The following is a 6,129-nucleotide window of genomic DNA, read 5'->3' on the forward strand; positions in this document are numbered from 1 at the left end:
CGCGGCTGCCGGTGCCGCCTTTTATAGACTTGTACAAACAGGGGCGTGGCCCCGGTGGCCCGTCCTCCTCTTCTATTGGGTAGGAAACAAAGACGAGAGAAACGAGCTCTGCGGTTGGTCGGCGGCGGGGAGGAGGCGGGGCGCCGCGAGGGGGCGCCCCACGTGGGGGCGAGAGCCCCGAGGAGGGCGCGGGGGGGTGGAGCAGGGGGAGCTAGAGTGCCAGAAAAAAAAAAAAAAGCAGAAGTTTTCTCCTGATTTCCCGGCAGCCGCGCCGCGTTTCGGGGCGCGCGCGGGATTTCCAGGCGCGAGGCGGTCCGGACTTTCAGGTGGGCCTGGAATCCCCTCCCGGTCCCCGGAGAGTCCCTGGCCTGCGCTTTTCCAGGTTCTGCTGGGGTTTTGCACGAGGAGAGAGCCCGGTTTGCAGCCTGATCTTTCCTAGGTGGTAGTGGCGCGGGTCTTCTCAGGCTGCGAGGACCCCAGACCTCGGGTGACTTAGCTTCCTGAGCCTCTTTGTGTCTGTCTAATGGGAATGAAACGCTGGCCTCGTTGAGTTGGAGGGTGTACTGAATAAAAGGAGGGGTACACAGAGGGTAGGGTATACAGCTCAGTGGTACAGCGCGTGCTTAGCATGCATGAGGTCCTGGGTTCAATCCCCAGCACCTCTATTAGAGAACGAAAGCAATAAACCTAATTCCACCAAAACATAAGAGAGGGTACACAGCGCTTAACAAGCAGTGGTGGTCGCAGGAGGCCACCTCCAGGTCCCCCAAACTGGGGGCTGCGAAGACGGCCTCTGAGTCCTCACCTGTCCTATGACAATGCACACCAGCCTAACTGGGTTGCAGGAAGCACTAAAATGAAGGGTATACAATAAGCACTTGATAACTTGGTAGTCGCAGGAGGCCGCCTCAAGGTCCCCAGAAGCAGGGCCTGCAAAGCTTAGGGCCACCATCCGGAGCCCCCTCCCCATCCTCCGCTAGTTTCAGGGTGGGGCGCGCGTGGGAGGTGCAGGTGGCTGGGCCTCGCAGGCTCCGCGCCCCCTGCCGGCGCCTCGCGTCCCACGGTCTGACCGCAACTCCGCACAGCAACTGGTGGTGGGGGGAAGTCGAGGCCCGGGAGAGAGCAAGGGGGAAACTGTTCCTGCGTGCGCTGAGCGCTGCCACCTAGACGCGCTTGCAACGATGGTCACCTCTTTTATTTCCTCCCTCTGGAGTGGATGCTGAATGTGTCGAGCGCGCACTGTGTCAAGGTTCACTTAATCCTCAGGGACCCGGGAAGCAGAAGCAAAAGGGGAAACAGGCTTGGTGAGACCTCCAATGCCCACCCTCGCCAAGCCCCGGGTTAGTTCGTGTTGGAGCTACACGTGTGCGCCAGGCATGGCCGGGACTGCTGCCAGCCTCACCATCTCCCCGGGAAAGCAGCTCACGAGCCAGGCGGGCAGGCCTGCGTGGGACTGTCTCCCACGGTCGATCGGGGGCTCCCGGGTGACTCACAGCTGCGCCCCCTCGCCCGCCAGCCCGGGGGCTGGCCTCGGCCCTTTGGCTTGGTTCCCCCAACTCCCCGGACCGCGGTCCGGCTGACGCATCGCGCCGCCTCCGCGCCGCCCACCTTGGGCGCGCGAAATGTCCCGGGAGCTGCGAGGTGCGGTGGCGCCACCTGGTGGCTGTGCGAGGTCCCTGCGCCCACGGAGCCGGAAGGGACAGACCAGAGGCGGCGCGGGGGAGGGGGGAGGAGGGGAAGGAGGACCCGGACTGGGGTGACAGTTACAATATTTTACATACACAATATCTTCTATATGCAACATGTATTCAATAATTTTATAGACGCAGTATTTTAAAATATCAAGCTACTGCACAGGGAGACCTATTTTTTCATTATGGCAAAATACGCACATTTATCAGTTTGACCATTTGTAAGTGTACCGTTTGGTGGCATTAAATACGTTCACAATGCTGTATACCAATCGCCAATATCTAGACCCGAAACTTTTCTATCATTCCCAACTTAAACTCTTGGGAATTAAACATGAACTGCCCCCAGCCCCTGGCACCCACCATTCTGCTTTCCGTCTCTATGAATTTGACCCTCTAAGAAACTCCTATAAAAGGAATCATACTGATTCACCCTTTAGTGTCTGGCTTATTTTGCTGAACATAATGTCCTCAAATTTCATCCAGGTTGTTCATCCAGGCGTGTGTGTCATAAATTCCTTCCTTTTAAGGCTGAGTAACATTTCATTGTATGGATGGACCACATTTAGTTTACCCCTTCAACCGTTGATGGACGCATGCGTTGTTCACTGTTCACTGGTTCACTGTTGCAGACACTGATTTTTGTCAACAAAATCTTATTGGAACCAAGAGCAGGGTATCAGGTGAGGAGAGTGGGGCACTCACTTCAGGCACAAATTTAAGGAAATGCCGCAAAATTCAGTCATCAAGATAAACAGTATTATAAAATAATATTAAAAAAACAAATTTTATGCAAAAAATCCCCACCCATGATGAACAAAAATCAAGATTTTTAAATACGGACAGGATCTGACAGGGTGAGAGGCAGGGGACAGGGAGATGAGTTGTGCAGGTGCAGGGTCAGATCCTGTCTCGATTTGCAATTTTGATCTTTTTTTCATCATGTATTTTTTTGCCTTGATTTTGATTTTTTTTAATATTGCATTAAAATACTTATCTCAATGGTTGAGTTTGGGGCACCCCCTTATATTTTGCTCCTAAGGCAAGTGCAGCCCTGAGACTGTCCCTGTCTGCTCCAAGGAGAGGTGACATTGTTGGGGGGGATATACTGCCCACACCCCCCCCCATGGAGGGGTGAATGAGTTGGGAACTTCCCCAGCCAGGAAAATTCACAACCCCCTTGGAAATGAGATCTTTTGTCTCTAGAATTGATCAATGCAACCCTTTTTAAATTAACTTTGCATCGCATTGAAGATACTAGTAAGAGCAAACTTTCAGCGAGCATGTATTCCACGCTGAGCCTTCTGTAAGCTGTTTCTCCTTAGGTGCCCGTGAAGCCGCCCTCGTGCGACTGTTGCACATTCGCAGAGGATGGAACAGAGACTCAGGGAGACGGTGCCGTTAGTCCAAGGGCACAGACTCAGAGTTGTCAAGGCTATTGCAAACTATTCCAAGGTCCAGGGGTTAGGACGGGATGTTTGGAGTCTGGGGGAGGGGGCTGGAGGTGTGCAGGTCTGGGAGGTCAGACTGGAGAGCAAAGAGAGTTTTGAAGGCTGAGTCGGCATTTCTTGGTGGAGACAGGAAGTGGCATCCACGGCAGTGAGGACGCAGCCTGGACAGAGGCCGGGCCCCTCGGGGAGGGGCTGCTAAGACTGATGCAGAGGGAAGACTGCTCTACCCTGGCTAGCAGTGCCGGAACCGGGGTGCAGAATAAAGGGAAATTGGGGGGCATAGAACTTAAAGGGGCAACAAAAACCTAGTCATCAAGATTATCTTTTCTTCTTGTTTTTTTAAAAATCAAGATAGAATTCACATATCAGAAAATCCACACTTTTCGAGTGCTCAGTTCAGAGGGTTTCTCTAGAGTCACAAGTTTGTGCAGCATTTGCCACTAATCCCAAGTGAGATAAATATTTGTAATGTGATCGTTTCAATGAAAATGCTCACCAAGACATCAGCTGTGAACGGAAGACTGTCACTTCCCATCAAGACAAGGTCAGTGGCCCACTGTCCCAGCCACATCGGGGCCCCAGTTGACAGGATATCTCAGTGTGTGACTGATCCTCTGTTGATTTCCATTTTTTAAATTGTTATTTTATTTTAGTTTTTCAGTGGAGGTGCTGGGGATTGAACCCAAGACCTCGTGCATGCTAACCTGAGCTCTACCACTGAGCTGTACCCATCCCCTTGATTTGAAATTTGGAAAACATATCTAGCATGGGTTGTTGTTTTTTTTTGCATTTAAAAAAGTATTTTTCATAGTGACTGAGTTTTTGCCTCGTCCGAGTCCTGCCGCTGCTTCTCAGGACCATGCCTTTAACTCCTGCCCAAGCAAACCTAGGAGGCAGGGGTGAGGTTCCCAGTGGACAGAGGGGAAACCAAGCCCCCAGGTGGCTGAGGCCTTGGTCCGCCTGGGAGGTGTGGCCCAGGGTTCCCTCCCAGCGTGGCAGCTGGAATAGTACAGGATCAGGAGTCCCAGGGCTCGGGGGGGACACTTGAGAGGTGAGTGTGGAGCCGGAGTTCCCCTTTCATTATAGGACGTTTTATGGTCCAAATGTTTGTGTTCCCCAAACCCATCTGCTGAAGCCCTAACCCTCCCCCCCAGCCCAGGGGACAGTGGGAGTTGGGCCCTGGGGAGGGATGAGGATAAGGTGAGGTCATGAGAGTGGGGCCCCTATGGGGGTGTAAATGTCCCTGTAAGGAGAAGAAAGGACCAGAGCCCTCTCCCCACTGGGTGAGGACACAGGAGGCGGTGGCTGTCTGAAGGCCGGGGGGTAGGCCCCCACCAGGGACCGACCACAGGGGCACCTGGCCTCCAGCCTCCAGCCTGGCCTCCACCTCCTGGCCTCCAGCCTCCAGCACAGTGAGGAGTGTGGTCTGTGGTTTAAGCCTCCAGCCTGTGATGCTCCATTATGGCAGCCGGAACTCACTACGAAAGGAAGGGGTGAGGGGCTGGGGTAGGGATGACCAAGGAGCCTTCCGACTGCCTGGGTTTGGGTTCTAGCTTCCCTCCTGACCAGCTGCATGAACTCGGGCATGGCCACCCCACCCCCACATCTCAGCTTCCCCCTCTGCAGAATGGAAGTGAGAGCCTTGCCTAGGACTGTTCTGCTCGCGAAGTGCATTCATTCTGGGCCACACTTAGGAGAGGGCTCTGTGCATAGTAAGTCCCCTCTAAGGTGGGGGTGTTATCACATGATCAGGCATTGACTGAAGGCCTGCTGGGTGCTGATTTGGTGCTGGGGGGGCGGGAGGGGGCTCTGATAACATAACTACTCCAGGTGGAGTGGTCAGGGTGGGCTTCTCTGAGGAGGTGACATTTGAGCTGAGACCTGAGTGACGTGAAGAAGCCAGCCTTGGGAAGCTGGGAAGGGAGAGGGCTTCAGGCACAGCAGGTGCAAAGGCCCTGAGGTGGGGCCGCACTTGGGACACACAAGGAGCCCTGTGGAGTTCCAGGTGGCTGGAGCAGTCAGGTGGGGTAGGGGGGAGGAAATCAGAAAGGTGCGCCTTGGAGGCTGTGGGAGGAGCTTAGATTTGACTAGAGTTGTGCCAGGAAGTCATTGGAAAGATAGAGGCAGGGTCGGGTGGGGGCGCCTGGTCTCTGACATTGTGTTTTTGTTTTTGTTTTTTTTTTAAAAGATGAACAAGACATGATTCCTGTCCCCAAGGAGAAGCTTCCGGGTGGAGGTGAGTCATCAGCTGAACTTTGAGACGTTGGGAAGACTGGATGGGTGGGTGGAGGTGGGGGCGACACACCAGGCGGTGGAGGTGCCAAGGGCAAAGGTGAGGAGGCAGGGACACCGGGGCACATCTGGGGACACTGAGGAGGACAGTGAGGCAGGAGCGGGCCAGGACGTCTGTGCCTGCGACGTACCCGGGAGGCGCTTGGGGGGGTAGGGGGGGCCTCTGCCCTGTGGTCAGGCTTGCTGGGCTTGGCCCCACCTCCATCCTTCAAAAGCTGTGTGTCCTTGGGTTGGTGATTTAGCATCTCTGAAATTCCCTCTTTCCCTGGGAAAATCAGATTGTTGGAAAGATTGCAAGAAAACGCCACCTAGACTGGGCTTGACATGTCAAACCTGCTCCAGACATCTTCCAGTCTGGTGTTACCTTGAAAGCCACTTGAACCCGCCCCCTCCCTCCGCACCCGTCCCTGGCTCTCCCTGCAGGGCCCAGAGGGCCCCCTCCAAAACGACGTCTCACCACATCCCTCCAAACACAAACCCCAGGGGAAACCCCTTCCCGCTGTTCTCCGAGTGTGCCTGGTGGGGTCCTGCCCCTGGGCCCCCCGGCCGGGTTCCTCTCCTGGAGTGCCGTCCCCAGCCCGAGCCGCCTCGCCTGTCCCCCTCACTGGGCGTCCCCTGGCCACCTGCGAGACGTTTCGCACACAGCCCACGCATCTCGACCCCCCCATTTCCTTGTCTCTCAACACCCTCCAATG

The sequence above is a fragment of the Camelus ferus genome, chromosome 22 (assembly GCF_009834535.1).
Source record: "Camelus ferus isolate YT-003-E chromosome 22, BCGSAC_Cfer_1.0, whole genome shotgun sequence".
Taxonomy (NCBI): Eukaryota; Metazoa; Chordata; class Mammalia; order Artiodactyla; family Camelidae; genus Camelus; species Camelus ferus.